We start from the raw sequence: 19,076 nt of genomic DNA on the forward strand, positions 1-19,076 counted from the left end.
GTATTTAATGATAAGAGCTTATTTCTCCCAATACCTCGTAGGTGATGTAAATGAGCTAAACATTTTGTAAGACCAAAGGGAGGAATAACAATATCCTGTACGAAGTGACTGGTTTACTGACTGTAATACAGGACTTTAAAGGACTCAACAAAATAAAGGAACAAATCCTCTCTAACCTTACTGTTCAATTAACATAAACAATAGGTGTGTAGCTTTCTACAGTGGAAACTACTTGTTCACGTTTATTCTTCAAACAGTAGTCTCCAATCTTAATTTACTAGGAACATCAATAATCTTGACATTTTCCACTTATTACAAAAAAGATAAAAAAAAATATATTAATGCAATCACTATTTTTCAGACGTGAAAAATCTTTTAATATAAATTTATGAATTTGCTTCTTTCAATAAATACCTTCCACTTATAAGTAAAATAACAATTGGATTCAAAATCAATTTAGAAACGTCTCCCAGACATCAAGTAAAGTCAATATTTGAATCAAGCAATCTTAATCTGAAGTTTCAATTGTCCACTGAAAGTCTGACCAAGTTCTGGGAAAACTTGGCATGCCCGATATCATGGTCATTTTCTAACCCATGTAGTCCTGAACAGGACAGATACGACAAATCACTTTCTCCTCAAAATCATTCCACAGTGCACAAATCAAACTCTCTTAGAAATCTTTACATTAATTTATTTACTAGACACCTTCATTTAATGCAACTTGTAAGGCGCAAGTGTAGAGAGATCAGTGCCATTTATATTAATATGGAAACAACTACTTTGGTTTAAAAAGTGATGCAGATTCATAAAGTGAGTCAATAGTGACAATTGAAATTACATCCCAATTTAATACTGTCCAAAATACCAACCACTGAGCCACACTTCCTTAGATTTGTAACAATATATACAGTATATGTGAACCTAGGAAGACAAAAAGAAGAAATACACAATGCGTATTGCACGTCTACCGTCAGACTTGTTATACGGCATCTTTGCACAGATGACCAGTTTCTACACACACGGGAGGGAAAAAAAAAAGTTAAGGCAGCTTAATAATCCCAAGTCAAATTTTAATAATGAGGCCAGTGCAATGCAAGTCCTGTTGGATGTGTGACTTTTTAGATGATGGTTTGGAAGAGCCAGTTGTCTATGAGGGCTACATCTGCAAGAGATGCCAGCTGATCCAGCACCTCGAGCTCAGGGTCGCAGAACTGGAGGAGGAGTTGGCTGACCTGCATTGTAATAGAGAATTGGCAGACTTGGCCCAGGTGTCCTTTAGAGAGATAGTGTGCACCCCTAAGGTGGCGCAGGAGGAGATTCCAGACCAGACAAGTAGGAATAGGTGGGTCACGGTCACAAGGCATAAGGTAATGGGTGCACACTGTCCGGGGGCATCAACCCCAGAATTAGAAGTGTCTAACTGTTATCATGTCCTGGCAGAGCTGGACGGTGACTCTGATAATTCTGAGGTGGTAGGCAGGGTTGAGGAGCCCCAACGGGCCACCTCAAAACCAGTTCCCAAAAAGAGAGAGGTAGTGATAGTTGGGGACTCAATCATTAGGGGGATTGAAGCGCAGGTGTGCTCCAGAGAGAGAGAGAGTCTCGCACGGTGTGTTGCCTTCTGGGAGCACAGGTGGGAGACCTCCTGGAAGGGTGGATAGGCTCCTGGCCAGAGCGGGGGTGGATCCAGTTGTCATTTTCCACGTCGGAACAAATGACATACATAAGGGTAGTCTGTCAGTTCTGCGATCCAAATTCAAAGAGTTAGGTACCAAGCTGAGGAGCAGAACTGACAAGGTAGTCTTCTCCGAAGTTCTGCCTGTGCCACGCCAGTCCAGGTAAGATTGAGGAGATTAGAAGGCTTAACGCGTGGCTCAAATCTTGGTGCAGGGTAGAAGGGTATAGGTTTATGGGGCATTGGGACTCCTTTTGGAACAGATGGGACCTGTTCGCCGTGACGGGTTACATCTGAACCGGAGGGGCACCAATGTATTGGGGAGGCGTATGTGTAGGCTAGTCGAGGATTGTTTAAACTAGGGAATGGGGGCAGGGAGTTTAGGACAGGCCAGATTTAGATCTATACATGGAAGAACAAACAATGGTGTAGAAATAAAAATGCATAGTAATGTAAATTTTAAGCAAACACGTAAAGTAGAAGGATTAACACATTAAAAATAGCTTGCCTTAATGCTAGAAGTATCAAAAATAAGGTAAGTGAGTTGGAGTTGTATGTAGCAGAGCATAATTATGATATTATAGCAATAACGGAAACCTGGCTAAATAACAAAGATGGGGATGAGTGTAACATAGAGGGATACACATTTTTAGGAAGGATAGACAGAACAGAAAAGGAGGTGGGGTTGCTGTTTATGCCAAACAGGAATTAAATGTAAGTCATCTTCAGTTGGATGATGAGCCCCATCTTAGTGAGGACATGTGGCTTCGCCTGGAAAATATTAGGGAAAAGGTCTCATTTTAGGAGTGTGTTATAGACCACCCAATTCAGACAGTAATTTCAACACACATCTTTTAGTAATATCAAAAGGCAAGTTTACAGGGGATATTATAGTCATGGGGACTTTAATTATCCAAATATTAACTGGGATAACCTTACAGATGGAGGAGCACAAGAGCAGGAGTTTTAGAAGTAATCAGCGACTGTTTTTAACACAGCATGTTAAAGCACCAACAAGGGGTGAAGCATGTCTGGATTTAGTATTCTGTAATAATCAGGATAGAATTGAGGGTGTAGAGATGATTGAACCACTAGGGTCAATTATCAGTATTTTGTAAGAGTACAGGTGCAAAGACTAAAAATTTTTAAGTTGAACTTTGGTAGGGCTAATTTTGAGCAGATGCGACAAAGTCTAAGTAGGATAGACTGGGATAAGCTTTTAAATGTGGAGACAGTCGAGGAGCAGTGGAACAGGTTTAAAATGTTTTACATGTAATGCAGGACAGATACATACCTAAATTTGGAAGTAATAGGAAACTAAAAAACTCCCGATGGATTAATAAAGATTTAAAAAGAAGTTGCAAAGGAAAAACTGCTGTATAAGGCATATAAGACTAATGACTGCAAAGAGAACGTGCGAGTATGAGAACATGAGGGCAACCATTAAGAAGGATATCAGAGAGGCTAAAAGACAGTTGGAGAGGAATATAGCAGATAAGGCGAAAGAAGACCCCAAGAGATTCTTTCAGTATTTTAGTAGTAAAAGAACAGTTAAGGAGGAGGTCAAGTGCATCAGGAATAGTAAAGGGGAATTAAAAGATACAGACAATGAAATAGCAGATGCCCTAAACTTACATTTTTCTGAGGTGTTTACAAGTGAGCAAGTGGATAACCTGCCAGAGGTAAACAACTACTAAGGAGGTACTGAGGGATTTGGAAATTGTAGAGGGAGAAGTGCTGCTCAGATTAAATAAAATGAAATCAAACAAATCACCAGGCCCAGATAATATTTATCCTCGTGTTCTTAAGGAGGCTAGTGAGTACATATATAAACCCTTGACACATATTTTTAGGAAGTCACTGTGCACTGGAGAGATTCCAAAGGACTGGAAAATGGCAAATATCATCCCATTATATAAAAAGGGTGACAGGGCAGATCCAAGCAACTATAGGCCAGTAAGCTTAACAAGCATCACAGGAAAATTAATGGAAGGAATTATTAAGGATAAGATTGAGCAACACATGCAAGGACAGGAGTTATTCTGAACAGTCAGCATGGGTTCAGAAGAGGGAGGTCGTGTTTTACTAACATGTTGGAATTCTATAAGGAGGCAGCAAAAGCATACGATCAAAGTGAAGCATGTGATATTATTTATCTGGTTGGCATCAAATTAAAAGAAGAGGGAGTTCAGGGTGATGTTTTTAGATGGGTGCAGAATTGGCTCAGACACAGGAAGCAGAGGGTGATGGTGCGAGGAACCTCATCAGAACTGGCCGATGTTAAGAGTGGTGTTCCACAGGGGTCAGTGCTAGGGCCACTGCTATTTTTAATATATATAAATGATTTAGATAGGAATATAAGTAACAAGCTGGTTAAGTTTGCAGATGATACCAAGATAGGTGGATTAGCAGATAATTTGGAATCTGTTATATCATTACAGAAGGACTTGGATAGCATACAGGCTTGGGCAGATTTGTGGCAGATGAAATTTAATGTCAGTAAATGTAAAGTATTACACATAGGAAGTAAAAATATTAGGTTTGAATACACAATGGGCGGTCGGAAAATCGAGAGTACACCTTATGAGAAGGATTTAGGAGTCATAGTGGACTCTAAGCTATCAACTTCCCAACAGTGTTCAGAAGCCATTAAGAAGGCTAACAGAATGTTAGGTTATATAGCACGATCTGTGGAGTACAAGTCCAAGGAGGTTATGCTCAACCTTTATAATGCACTGGTGAGGCCTCATCTTGAGTACTGTGTGCAGTTTTGGTCTCCAGGCTACAAAAAGGACATAACAGCACTAGAAAAGGTCCAGAGAAGAGCAACTAGGCTGATTCCAGGTCTACAGGGGTTGAATTATGAGGAAAGATTAAAAGAGCTGAGCCTTTACAGTTTAAGCAAAAGAAGATTAAGAGGTGACATGATTGAAGTGTTTAAAATTATAAAGGTAATTAGTACAGTGGATCGAGACTTGTATTTTAAAATGAGTTCATCAAGAACACTGCGACACAGTTGAAAACTTGTTAAGGGTAAATTTCGCACAAACATTAGGAAGTTTTTCTTTACACAAAGAACAATAGACACTTGGAATAAGCTACCAAGTAGTGTGGTAGACAGTAAGACATTAGGGACTTTCAAAACTCGACTTAATGTTTTCTTGGAGGAAACAAGTGGATAGGACTGGCGAGCTTTGTTGGGCTGAATGGCCTGTTCTCGTCTAGAGTGTTCTAATGTAATTCTAATGTAAAGGGGATGGATATGTTGTTATAGTATACATAAAGGCATATTTTAATTGAAAACTTACACTAGGACCTATGGCAAAATACATCTCCTGATCAGTATGGAGCTCAGATTTACAGGGTTGCTTCGTGCTTTGTTTCTGAAATTGCCAAGACAGGCACCTGCCCAAGTAACCCCAAACTGGATATAGCAGTTAAAAAAAATCGATGAATGGTTTATCTGTGACACTCACTGATTCATTATAACCACTTAATTTCTAAGGCACTTTTAAAAAAGCATACTATATTGGCTAAAAAGGTTGTCGATTGTTTATTGCTTCAGGAAACACATCTGACCTGACAGCATCAATGACCTTTCTAAGTACATTATGGTGCCCTTCCCTTCAATACACTATAGTGTATAGTCAAAGTTACTTCTTCACAATCATGCTATATATTAATTTGCCACATGGAATCTTGTTCTAAAGAGAAGCGCTTTTTCAAAATGTCCTACTCTTAAAATGGAGGTGTAGTCTACCAGGATCCAATGTAAAAACAAAAGGCCTTGAAACGACAGAATACTTCCAGTTTGAAGCCGTAAAAGTTTTGATTTAAGGGAGTAACTGCAATAACACATTTTATAACAAATTCTTTATTTACCTGGGGTAAGACATGTTTCACTTGTCTTCTCATAGCAGGCTTCTTTGGTGGAGTAAATGACATGCCACACTATCTTCACCAAATTTCCGAAGCTTTGTCTCTGCAGTTCCATTTTTTCAATGGTTATGTTCTGCCATGGCTTGTAGCAAGTGACAGATACATGATCAAATGATGTAGTTATTTTTTCTGAATAACGCCTACTACATTCTGAGTTGTTTTTGTAAATAACCAACATGGTGGTGAAGAGATCACATACGACTTTCACAGTCCTTTGTACACTGTCCTTTGTACACGAAACTGAACTGAACTGATTACACTGCACTGCATTCATCATAAAAACCTTAGATTTTAGAAAGAGCCGAGCCAACTGCATGTCAATACAAAGTTCACCAAGCCAATCAACACTCAGCATTATGCACTTTACTTGGCATGTCATGGGCATGCATGATAAAAAAAAAATACTGAGAAAGTGAGAAAGGTAGAGTGTGAGAGTTATACTATGACGCAACAGATTGAAGCTCCACAAACAAATTATCGAATTTCAAAGTGCATGCTAAATCACTCTTGCTGAGAATACGGTAAAAGCTGAGGACTCACTAAGACCCATCAATCCATAAATACAAGGAGAGAACATGCAACCTTCTTGCAAACCGTAGCACTGTGAGGCAGGAATGACAGCTCTGTGCTACCTCTGAGCGATCATACTGTAAGTGTAACTTTTTTCAGTGATTATCGTCTAGTACGGTACAGAGACAATCATTGACATTACTCAATGTTGATGCCAGATATGAATATCTGCATTTGGAGATAACTTTTGAGATGAAAAGTAAATGCTGAAGGAAACTGTACCTATGGGGCTGAAATGATATTGCGAAGGAAGATGAACAGCAAAGTGAAGGGCACAGTCAGTACCTTTCTACAATGGCTGTATCTCTCAATAATGTCTTGCTTTTTGCCTAAAATGACATGGATATGTTGTTTTGTAATACATCTGCAATCTCAAGATGTGTATCAGAACTTGATAATACTTTTGGTTTGAAAAGTGGATATATGTGGTATGTTACAAGGAATACTCCACCCAAAAATGACATCTTTTATATGTTGCTCACCTTATGTACTTCATACTGGTGGCCATGAAAAAATTTCCAATTTCATATTTTATGCAGAATATTTATGCCATAATAAATGCCAATAGTGACAATTGCAGTACAAAGGCAAACAATCTGAAAAGCATCTATGGTTAAAAGAAAAGAAAATATCACATTACTCATTTTGGATACTCTGCATGTCAGTTACACAATGATATGCTCAAAGGATGAAAAAAAGTATGCTTTTTGTTAAAATATTGTGAAATTGTTACTTCCAGTTTGTTCATTTGGTCTCTTTTTGGAGTTTTATACAGCAATAAAGAACCCCCCTTTTGTAAGTGTTCTGTTTTTTTTATTTTAAAATCTCTAGGTTGTTTTCAGTTCTGTTATTTGTGTTGGGAGTTACAGGCATGTTTGTTTAATGTTTAGAGTTTTGGTGGAGGAGTCCAAGTCGCGCTGCATACAAAGAGTGGTAGCTCCCTATATACAGTACATGCTAGAAGGACTGGGGACTGACACCTTCTACGTAAGAATGGCGTTAGCTGCACCACAGGGTTATTTGATTGATCAGTGGCAGAGATGTACAGAGATGGTGAGTGAGGTACAACCGTCTTTGCAAGAGAATGTAGTGACTGAGCACTTGGCTGCTCAAAGAGGACCGGACGGAGAATCCTGAATTCTTCGCTTGAAGGAGTCATATATTTGAAAGGGGCTGGCTCAGAGCTAAGTAATTTATCTTTGTCTTTTTTTTTAAATATATATATATATATATATATATATATATATATATATATATATATATATATATATTTTGTTATTGTTATATATATTATATATATATTGTGGTCCCCGGCCGGGGCAGGAGCCTTGTGCCTCCTCCAGACCGCGAGGTGGCATCCGTCCTGGTTATGTTGGGGCCTCGGGTACAGGGCTTGAAGCCCAGCCCTGTAGGGACCCGTGGCCACCGCCAGGCGGCACCCCGATGCCAAAATATCCCCGTGTGGTCCCCGGCCAGGCCCAGGAGGACCAGAGGAGGGCTTGTGCCTCCTCCAGACCACGAGGGGACATCCGTCCTGGTTATGTTGGGGGCCACGGGAAGAGGGCTTGGAAGCCCAACCCTGTAGGGACCCGTGGCCACCGCCAGGCGGCACCCCGATGCCAAAATATCCCGTGTGGTCCCCGGCCAGGCCCAGGAGGACCAGAGGAGGGCTTGTGCCTCCTCCAGACCACGAGGGGCATCCGGCCCTAGTTATGTTGGGGCCACGGGAAGAGGGCTTGGAAGCCCAACCCTGTAGGGGCCCGTGGCCACCGCCAGGCGCCCAGGTGCCTGAGGAACCCTGGAGCCCAGCACTTCCACCACACCAGGAAGTGCTGGGTGGAAGACGACAGGGACACCCGGACAGCTTCGGGTGCGCAGCGGCACTTCCGCCACACTGGGGTGTGGCTAGGACTGATTGCCGGAAGCAGCTGGAGCCCATCCGGGTTCCTATAGGCCGCCTCCCTCCAGTCATTGGCGAGAGTCGGGTGGAAGAGGACGGAGCTGAGAGAGAGAGGACGGGAGGCGGACAGGAAGGCATTGAACTTGTGAGGCCTGGAACAGTTGGGGGAACGGTGCTGGAGGCACTGAGAAGTGCACTGAGTGAAAATATTGTAAATATAGTGTAAATAAACAAGTGTGTGGTGGAACCAACGATGTCTGTCTGCCTGTGTCCGGGTTCAAGTTCATAATATATATATATATATATATATATATATAAACAGGCTGCTTGAAACACAGAGGAATGAGTTATATTTGGGGTAACAGCCACCACAGGATTGTTTTGTTTTTGGACTACATTTATTTAACTATAACCATATCACTACATATAAATATATAAATATTCTAGGACCCAGAACTGTCTATTCTTTTAATTTTTTTGTGGAATAAAATCGTATCTGCCTCTCCTGTAACACCCTCGGTCCTAGTTGGTCCTGAACTGCTAGCAGGTCATCTGATCCTGCAGGTGGCTTGTGACAGAGGCGAGTTTTCAATTCAAAATGTGACTCCAATAAGGCCTTAGTTTACTGTGTATAATGTGCGCCATAAATTCCATAAATTAATACTGAAAAATACGTTAGAAAAAGTTGTGCATTTTGAGCATATAACTGACATGCGGATTATGTTACACAAGTAACAGATTTTTGTTTTTTAATGGACTTTTATCACATTGTTTGTCATTATACAGTACTGGACATCATTGGTTTTTATTATATCATAATCTTTTTTTCCTCTCATTTCTGCATGAAAAAATAAGACTAAAAAATTTTCTTGGATGCCACTAAGAAGTACATTGGGTAAGTAACATAAAAATACAATTTTTGGGTACAGTATTGTTTTAAGGCTTTTGTTTTCACATTGGTCCTCGGAAACCTTCACTTACATTTTAAAGGGCAAGACCAGGCTAGGTATTTTTAACTCTTTCTGGACTGATCTTGACTTTTGTCAAAATTCTGGAGTAGAGGACGGTAATCAGCTATAAACTGCAACAAAACTCATCCTTACGTTTTAGTTCGACTATCTTTGCTAGAAGGAAAATTACATAGCTTTGTTGATTGAACCTTGATTCCCTATAAGTGCCCGAGTAGCGAAGAGCAAACAACCTCTAAAATGGCACCGACATCTGGCGAGAGACCAAAGCAAAATACTCCATGGATGTTTCACGTAATTTCAGTGAACAGGTCCCTGACTTGTTGGACTCTGAGTTTGATGCAAGTGATCTGGAGATGGATATCAAAAACGATAGTGAGGTACCAGCATCATCTGATCGGTCCCCAGCTGATCGTGGTGCTGAACACTTTCGTGTAGCTGATGCGACTACAACAGAGTTCACCTGGGAGGACCACCACTTATGATGACAAGAGGTACAAACCATATTGAGTCACACTGAGACCACTACCGCCATTCACCTGCTGTGCGAAGACAGCCAGGCAGCTGGTTCACTGTGCATTCCTGCTGACCATCGAGGTGCCCCCACGCAGCCACTGCTACTAGAAATGCAGAACATGCGCCAAGAGCAGCCACAGCACATAGCGACAGACATTTTATGTTGACTTACGTATGAAACCATCGCGTTGTGTGCTTTTCAGAAAACTGAGTTTTTTGGAAAAAATATTCAGCTCTCCAAGAGTTAAAAAAATTTTTAAAAAGTGTCACTTCAGAACACAGTTTCATATGTGAAATTAATTCATTTCATAATAGTAAAGAAATACCTTTGACTTGAAAAATGCCAAACATATTTCAAAACAATCTCTGAATATTTATTATTTTTGTGGTGAAATTAGGTACCTTCAATTTTTCCATGTAACTTTCATGATCCCTTATGAAACTACACCAGGGGTCTCTTGTATAAAATCTTTCTTAGATTCAATTCCATACTAAAATTTTATTTAAGCTAAAAAGGCAAAAAATGTGTGAACACAAAAAAGTATTTATACATTTGTATGTTCAGCAGATCCCACGTGCCAAGTTCCTTAATAACTCTCTAAACAACTTAAAACTATGAGCCAATGCACACGTCCCAGGTACTCCCAGTGTGGAGTTTGCGCTGGATTCCTCTCACAGTCCCAAAACTTACAGGTTAGACGAAATGCCAATGCTACAGTATCCACCGAGGTGTGTGTTTGTGTGTGTTCACTGGGCAGTGGGCTGGTGCTCTGTCCAGGGGTTGGTCCTGCCCACGTCTTTTGCTTGCAAGGACAGACTGACAGACTCCAGCAGGCCCCTGCCCTGAATAATCAAGTATAGAGAACGGAATAAAAACACTGTAATGTGACCTGCACAAAGCAACTCTCACTTGCATAAAGCCAATCCTTAAACCAGATGGAGATACACTCCTTACAATTTCAGTTACAGGTTAGGCCACTGCATTAGATTTAGCTTGAGAGACGTAATTTCCGCTTGTATATTTTGCCTTACTTTATTTTACACACCTGAAACCCACTCTTTTCAGCAAACTGACCCCCGGTAGTCAGCAACGAGTGACTGAAATGGTAGTGTGTGTGGCTGTGGCTTATGCCTGGCTGTACAAACAGCGTAATGGCAGACTGAGCAAATTTCCTTTACAGATCACACTGTGGCAAAATATATCAAAAACAAAAATTGGATATCTGATTCTTTGATACAGCAAAAAATAGCAGAAACCCCTCCAGCTTTCAAATCAGTTAGCATAACATTCAGGTGCAACTTAGTTATGGGTACATTTTCAAACGCGTTAAAAGAAGTGCTTATTATGCCACAATTAAAATACTCCATCCATCCATCCATTTTCTAACCCGCTGAATCCGAATACAGAGTCACGGGGGTCTGCCGGAGCCAATCCAAGCCAACACAGGGCACAAGGCAGGAACCAATCCCGGGCATGGTGCCAACCCACCACAGGACACACACAAACACACACCAAGCACACACTAGGGCCAATTTAGAATCACCAATCCACCTAACCTGCATGTCTTTGGAATGTGGGAGGAAATCGGAGCGCCCGGAGGAAACCCACGCAGACACGGGGAGAACATGCAAACTCCACGCAGGGAGGACCCAGGAAGCGAACCCGGGTCTCCTAACTGCGAGGCAGCAGCGCTACCACTGCGCCACCGTGCTGCCCCAATTAAAATACTCAAAACTTAAAAACACATTTTCTGTCATTTAGGTATTGTTAATGGTATTTGTGCACTTTAATGTGATGGTGACTGATTTACTGCCAAAACCACTATTGCAGAGGTCTAATCAAAAAAACCTGTAACCCTGTATAAAGATGGGAAGATTTTATAAGTCAATATAAACATCCTATAGTTATTCTCTTGGAGTTGTGTGTTGAACTGAAGCCTACATTAAAGAAACCATCAAGGAGAAATCACACAATGCCTGTTCTAGTACTGGATAAGAACATCTGGGTTTAGAAAATGGATGGATGGATATCAGAATGTCACTGACGCGTCATTATAATACAAGATTTTCAGTTCACTTCATTGTAGTGCCGCCTGGAGTGGCTAAAATGCCAACACCAAAAAAATCCAATAGACTGCAGCTGCAGATGCAACACTCTGAAGCCTCAGGCTCATTTGGCAACCTGTGACTCTCTGAGACCTGTAAGATTTACATTTACATTTATTTATTTGGCCAACACCTTTATCAAAAGCGACTTACAACATTTGAGATACAATTGGTTACGTTTCTTTTCTTTATTCAATTGGAGCACAGGCGGGTGACGTGACTTGCTCAGGGTCACACAGTGGTGGCATTTGAACCCACAACCTCAGGGTTTGAAGTCCAACGCCCTAACCACCACGCCACACTACCTGCCGCCCCTGTCATCAGCGTTCTCTTTAGACCCCATCCACTCTCCAGCAAACTCAGACATTAACAAACCTCAGAACTAAACATTAAAACATGACTTTATATATGGTGTTATACAGATCGCACAATTCAAAAGCTACAAATTTTGCGTTTTAAAAGTAACACTTAAAGATAAGACTTACAATGTCTACTTTAAAGGTAAATGTACATATTATTTGCTGTTGTATTACTGTCTAACTTTATTAGATAAGATGAAAATATATTAATCCCATGGGGAAATTCAAAAATAAAGGTTATAAAAAAACAAATAAACGTAGATTTTTATGTCGAGAATGGTATTGCATAGTAATGGTGATTTCAAATTTATAGATGGCCAACTTTGACATAAACAGGCAACAGTTTTCCATCCTTCCAGAACGAATGCTTGTGCTTGTGTAATAAACTTCTCTTCACTGGCTTCACATTGTCTGAGGTGCGCAGATCTGTCCAGAAAAGTCTTTGTAAGACTTACAGGTGGTTAAAACTTTCTGTAATTTTAAACCAATTTCCAAGCCAGGTTTGTATTTTATAAATTTCGACATCTGCATGAGAAATGGCTTATGCATATTTCGAGCATAATCAAGTTTTATACTCTGTAGTTTACAGACAGAGCGGTGATGTGTAGTAGTGGCTTTAAAATTCCAACAAATGGTGCCATTTTCAGCACTGTATGACGTTATTTAGTTGATACATACTCCCTGAGCTTGTGTGACTTTCCTCGGATGTAATGATCCCTTAAGTTATAACTCCAGATACAGCTGTAGCATGGAGCAGTGATTTAAAACCTCTGATAAACTGAGTGCGAATTCCAGCTCCATCTGACTTTATTCAGTAGATATATTCTCTTTGTGCTTCAGTATTTCCACTCGGTGTACTACCCATTCCAGTACCATGCATGTCAGGTTAAGATGAAAGTCCACCTGAAAATGTCTTTGAGTTTAGGTCTTTATGCTGTTGTGTATGGCTACAAACTATCAACATTCCAACCAGTGCTGATCCCGTCCTGGCACTGGAACAGAAAATGCAGGCTCAGAAAATGGATGGAAAGCATTTTACTGAAGTATTACACGTTTTAGCGTGAAATGAGTGAGTTAAATCATGAGAATGATTTAGGAAGTAAAAAACCTAAAAAACAAGTCAGGTACTGTTTGTGCCTCCCAAAGACAACTGAATGGCCCCACGTATATGGACTGAAACCCCTTAAGGGTGTTAAAGATCTCCTATATCGTGACATACGACCCTAAGCGTGCATGTAAGTGAATTCTGCAATAGACGCAAGAGAAGGAGTATCTCCAACAGAACTGTAACGCACGATTTCAATAGTGCGTGTTCTGTTATCTAGTGTTTTTAATAATTGCGCGCTGCTGTCAAGTGCTGCTTCCCCCAAAGACAGCAGCGTTTCCGCATTTGCTGACCGAGACCTCTTTCAGCGTGAGCCCCGGCAGTGCTTTCTGTCACATGGCAGCTCCGCTAGCGCTGCGGGGCGGATCCCTACGCGAGGTCGCTTCAGACGTGGGGTTGCTTGCTTTGCAGGACTGATTTTCAAAATGTCACGGTGAGACTTACCTGTGCAAAGAGTACGCAGCAGTTGTTCTCCCCGTAGAACTCGTCCTTTAACTCACCCAGTCCAGGGAATGGGCGCTCATGCCAAAAGTGACATTAAGCCGGCGACCGACACTTGTGATATTTCTCTGCTTTTCTTTGATTGTCTTAACGCCACCAAACTACTGCTGCTGCCTTGCTTCTCCCTCAGGTAAACACGCCTAGTAATCATGTGGCGAAGTGAGTCACACGCAACGCAGCAGCACCACGCAGCAGCACCGCGCAGCGCAGAGGTGTGCCTCGGTCTCCGGCCGCGCTCTTCCACCAAACAGGAGTGCAGCTGGCTGTCTGTGCAGAGCAACGCCGGAACACGGTATTGCCAGCGCAGCCCCAGACAGACCTCCGCCTCCGCGCGCGGCTGCTTCGTCTCCAGACCGCAATTGTTCAACCCGGGCGGCATTCTGGGATGGTGGAAGACTCGGAGTCGCTGCGAAGTGACAAGCGTTGTGGTTGCAGATACCGAAGTGTCTTACCGATCGACCTGCGAGCTCGAATGATAGACATTGTGAACTGAACAGCGCTTATTGGACGTCTTTTTTATTTACATGTTTACTACATTTTAAGGTCGGCGCGGTGGCGCAGAAGTTAATGCTGCCTGCTTTACGAATCCAGCGTCGTGGCTTTAAATCCATGTCGGTGTGGAATTTTTTACGTTCTATTAGTGGTTTTCTCGAGAAGAGTATCGCTGTAGGACCCGAGTGTCGAGTAGGAGTGACTTTATTGTCACATCATCAATACACAGTATTGCAACATGCAGTGGCACGAAGAGACGTTCCTCAGGACATCGGTGCAATATATACAAAATCAAATAGAACACATACAGTATAACATAAAAAATGGGATAAGTGCAGGGCAAGTAAAAAACTGTACTATACAAAAGCTATACATAATGAATAGATCAAATCCATCCATCCATTATCCAACCCGCTATATCCTAACACAGGGTCACGGGAGCCAATCCCCAGGCCACCGCAGCACACCCACACACCAAGCACACACTAGGGACAATTTAGGATCGCCAATGCACCAAACCTGCATGTTTTTGGACTGTGGGAGGAAGCCCACACAGACATGGGGAGAACATGCAAACTCCATGCAGGGAGGACCCGGGAAGTGAACCCAGGTCTCCTTACTGCGAGGCAGCAGCGCTACCCACTGCGCCATCGTGCCAAAAATTTGAAATAATTAATTAATGATTAATAGTAAAAACAACTGACAATAAGACACAACAGTAACAGATGTACGAGTATGGTCTATCATTCAGATCAAATGCTAGAAGCAGATCTGAGTGTTGAACAGCACAGAGTTCAGAGTCCAGACAATCAAGGAGTAGAAGCTTTTGCAGAACCTGGGAGAAGTGGTTTGAATGCTATGATGCCTTCTGCCAGATCGGAGTAGGACAAAGAGACTGGGAAGGATGGGAACGATCCTTCACAATACCATAGAGTCCGACGCTTGATTGAAATGCCTTCAATGAAGGGTAGCGGGGTCCCAAAGATTTTTTCTGCTATAGGACCTTGTCGTCAGAGGCACTGCAGTTTCCTACCCAAAGAGAATGGATTTATGTAAATCTGCTTTCACAAGATCAGGTTTGCAATAGCTTGGACATCTTGATCCTATCTGCTAGGCTTAACTCTATTGTCTAATTTAATTGGAAGTATCCAAACTGGAAATTGTAGAATGTGGATCTCAGGCTGGCTGTTCTTGGACTAGGTCTGTGTTTTGGGAACATGTCTTAACTCTTCTTGCAGTGTATCCTGTCAATTCTGTTTAAAGTGTATATTTAAATTGTATATTTCCTTATTATATATGGCATAAGCTATGAAAACTTCAGAGTATCCATCAGAAGTTTTTATTTTCACAAATTCAAGAATGTCCTGTCCTTCTTGACTTTCAGCTCCTGGCTGCAGAAATACATACATGGTTTTCTCCAGTTCTTCGCATTCATCCCCAGAGACCTATACTATTAGTCAAACGTCTGGACATTCTTCATGTATTTGATAGAAAGGTATATCTTTTTTTACAATGAAATTGATTTAAAATACAGCAAAGTTATTAGATGTGTTTGCTAATGGCTGTTACTGCTTGAAATGACTGATTGTTAAATTATTATTCAAATACAGTATGGGTCCCAATCCAGGTGGTCGGTTGTGTTATTGGTGCAGCAATGTACTCCAAACCTCTCCTCTCCACTCCTCTATGGCTGCCAAGCCCCATTTTCAACAGCCATTCTTTCAGTGTCCTAATGGTCAATTCCCTTAGCTTATCCTTAATTAGTCATTTTAAATGCTAGCTTTACCTTTATAATAATAATATTAATAATTCATTACATTTATATAGCACTTTTCTCTCTATTCAAATTGCTTAGATAGGCAGGAGCTACTTCAACCACCACCGATGTGTAGCACCCACCCAGATGATGCAATGGCAGCCTTGATTGCATCAGTACACTCGTCACACATGAGCTGTTGGGTGGTGAAGAGGTGAGAGAGATAGCCAGTCAGAGACAGGAGATAATTAGGGGGGCCAGAATGGGCAATCAGAGTAATCCCTACTCTTTTCAGAAGATTCCCAGGGATCTTTAATATCCACAGAGAATCAGGAGCTCAGTTTTACATCCCATCCAAAAGACAGTGCCATTTTTACAGGTCAGTGTGTCCCTGTGATCCACAGGGTAAGCACCCCCTGCTGGTCTTCCAGCAGCAATTCTAGCTTTTCCTAGATGGTCTCCCATCCAAGTACTGGCCAGGCCTGAAGCTGCTTGGGTTTAGGGCAGGGGTGGGCAGTGTCAGTCCTGGAGAGCCACAGTCACTACAGGTTTTCATCCCAACCCAACTGCTTAATTAGAAACCAATCCTTGCCAGTCTCACACCTTATTTAATTTTTATGGCTTGTTAATCTGCAATGTAAGGTTCTTATATCGTAGATTTTTTCCTCTTCAAGGATATCATCCGAATGATTTGAAGCCTAAAGCAGGTAATTTTCAGTCTGTCACATTTTGTATTACATGTTTTATTAAATCAAACAGTGCATGATGAACACACACAGATGTAAATGAAAACAAACTGGATGGAGAACTGCTGGCTGCTTTATCATTTACATTTTATTGCTAAAAAGGAGCCATTAAAGAATGAATGCAGCTGTTTAAGATTGAAATAAGCAATTAAGGGTGGGGAACCTTAACAAGCGAGACCACTAAAATGAAGCATCAAAATGTCACTTAAGCAATAAGTGCTTCATCAGCAATAATTGTTTTCTCATTAAGAAACTGGGTTGGAAAAAAAACCTGCAGCCACTGTGGCTCTCCTGGACCGACATTGCCCACCCCTGGTTTAGGGGATGACCTCTTCTGAAGCACACATGGCATGTGTGTTGGCTAACCTTTGTAGTTGCATTAGCACAACTTAAACCTGTTGTTCTGTCTACTCAGGGTCCAAGGTACTGGCTTTCCTAAAGTTCAGTTCTAGGTCCATTAAAACAACCTTCTCAATAAACATGTCAGTTAATTGTCTTTTTTTGTTCAGAATGAAGGTAATTCCATGAGACAGATTGCCAAGAAACTGAAGATTTTATACAAAGATGTCTATTAGTGTCTTGAGAGGAAGAGGGCATACTGAAATAACCAGGATAGCAAAATAATCAGAAGTCCTAGATACACAGCTGCACAGAGCATAAGAACATCAGAGTGTGCAGTGTGAGAAACAAAGGCCTTGCAGGTCCTCATTTGGCTTCTTCATTAAATACACGCCAAATACCAGTGTCACCTGCAACAGTGGAAAGCCGATTCTGGGATGCTGGTCTTAGAGACAGAATTATCTAAAGCTGGCACAAAAATATTTATATGGGCAAAAGAACAAAGACCTTGGAAGGGAAATGACTAGAAAAGCATATTATGGTCATAACATGAACATTTCTGGATGCGCCCAAACATTGGACTGGTAATGCACATGTTGGACTGATTAGCTGTAAAGAAGGTACTGCTCACTGGGCACTGGTGAGGGGTACAGCTGTGAGACCCTGTTAACACTTAACTAGAACTAGCAAATTAATACTTTTCTCTTTTATATGCATACAAATTTACCTTAAATTTGTGCTGTTTTTTTATATTTATGCCGACTTCAAAAGGAACAAACTATTAACACATCAGTGTCCTGTTTGCTCTATTGTGAGATGACATCCTTGCGTGAGTGGGCCCTGTGATGGACAGGCACTCGATCCAAAGCTCTTTTATTGACCCTAATGTAGCCAAGATTGCCTCCTGCCCTCAGGTTCCATCCCTGAATTCCGTCAAACAGTTTGGGAATGTTACGTGTTACAAATTATTTTTTTTTTTTTTTTATTTATTAATTTTATTACAATCAATACATAGCAATCAAGTTTTTACAAAAAAAGAATTATGCTAAGAACAGATCGATCCCCACCCTTGAGAGAGAGAGCAAGCCAAACGGTGTAAAATTTAAGGCTTGTAAAAATACCTAAATCAACAAATTCTCTGTGCTTTATAAACTCATTTCAAAATATTACTGATTAGATCCTGCCATGTTTTGAAAAAAGTCTGCACAGATCCTCTAACTGAGTATTTGATTTTTTCCAATTTCAAATAATATAACACATCGGTTTCCAACTGACTTAAGAGGAGAGTTTGGGTTCTTCCAGTTTATCAGAATGAGTCTGCGTGCCAACAGTGTAGTGAATGCAATCACAATTTGTTTGTCTTTCTCCACTTTAAGACCCTCTGGAAGAACACCAAACACAGCTGTTAATGGGTTAGGAGGGATTGTGAGTCCAAGACTGTCTGAGAGGTAATTAAAAATTTTTGTCCAGAATAATGTTAATTTGGTGCAGGCCCAGAACATGTGACCTAGTGAGGCTGGGGCTTGGTTGCAACGTTCACAGGTTGGATCATGCCCTGGAAACATTTTGAGAGTTTTAGTCGAGACAGATGTGCTCGATATATAATTTTGAGTTGTATAATTGTATGCTATGCGCATATGGAGCTCGAGTGTATTCTCTGCATTGCTACTTTCCACTCCTTTTCTGATATATTAATTGAGAGGTCATTTTCCCAGTGTCCTCTTGGATCTTTGAAAGGAAGAGATTGTAAAAGGATTTTATATATTGTAGAGATGGAGTCTAACTCCTTGAAATTGAGCAATAATTTTTCCAGCGTGGATGAGGGTGCAAGATGAGGAAAATCTGGAAGGTTCTGTTTAACAAAGTTCCTGATTTGAAGATAGTGAAAGAAATGTGTAGCTGGAATGTTAAATTTGGAATGTAATTGTTCATAGGATGCAAAGACGTTGTCTATATAAAGATCTCTAAGCAAGTTAATTCCAGATTTTTTCCAGATATTAAAAACTGCATATGTTTGTGAGGGTTGAAAGAGGTGGTTCTCTCGCAGAGGTGCCACAGATAGAAGCTTCTCCTTCTTAAAATGCTTTCTACATTGGTTCCA

At 41.1% G+C, this 19,076-nt stretch overlaps 1 protein-coding gene and 1 long non-coding RNA gene across 5 annotated transcripts in view; one reads left to right on the forward strand and one right to left on the reverse strand.

Moving 5' to 3' along the window:
* Positions 1-13,777, reverse strand: part of mroh1 (maestro heat-like repeat family member 1) — a 126,117-nt gene extending 112,340 nt beyond the window's left edge. For both annotated transcript variants that reach the window (XM_039737601.1, XM_039737600.1), the window contains exon 1: positions 13,586-13,777. The gene's annotated coding sequence lies outside the window, so the exon portion shown is untranslated. The remainder of the gene's footprint in view (positions 1-13,585) is intronic.
* The window catches only part of LOC120516144, a 32,074-nt gene continuing 26,682 nt past the window's right edge, over positions 13,685-19,076 (forward strand). For 2 of the 3 annotated variants that reach the window (XR_005630793.1, XR_005630794.1), the window contains exon 1: positions 15,342-15,629. This is a non-coding gene — a long non-coding RNA (uncharacterized LOC120516144). Of the gene's footprint in view, positions 13,773-15,341; positions 15,630-19,076 lie in introns of those variants that run through there. The other variant, XR_005630795.1, reaches the window with a different exon arrangement.

The sequence above is a fragment of the Polypterus senegalus genome, chromosome 15 (genome assembly GCF_016835505.1).
Source record: "Polypterus senegalus isolate Bchr_013 chromosome 15, ASM1683550v1, whole genome shotgun sequence".
Taxonomy (NCBI): domain Eukaryota; kingdom Metazoa; phylum Chordata; class Cladistia; order Polypteriformes; family Polypteridae; genus Polypterus; species Polypterus senegalus.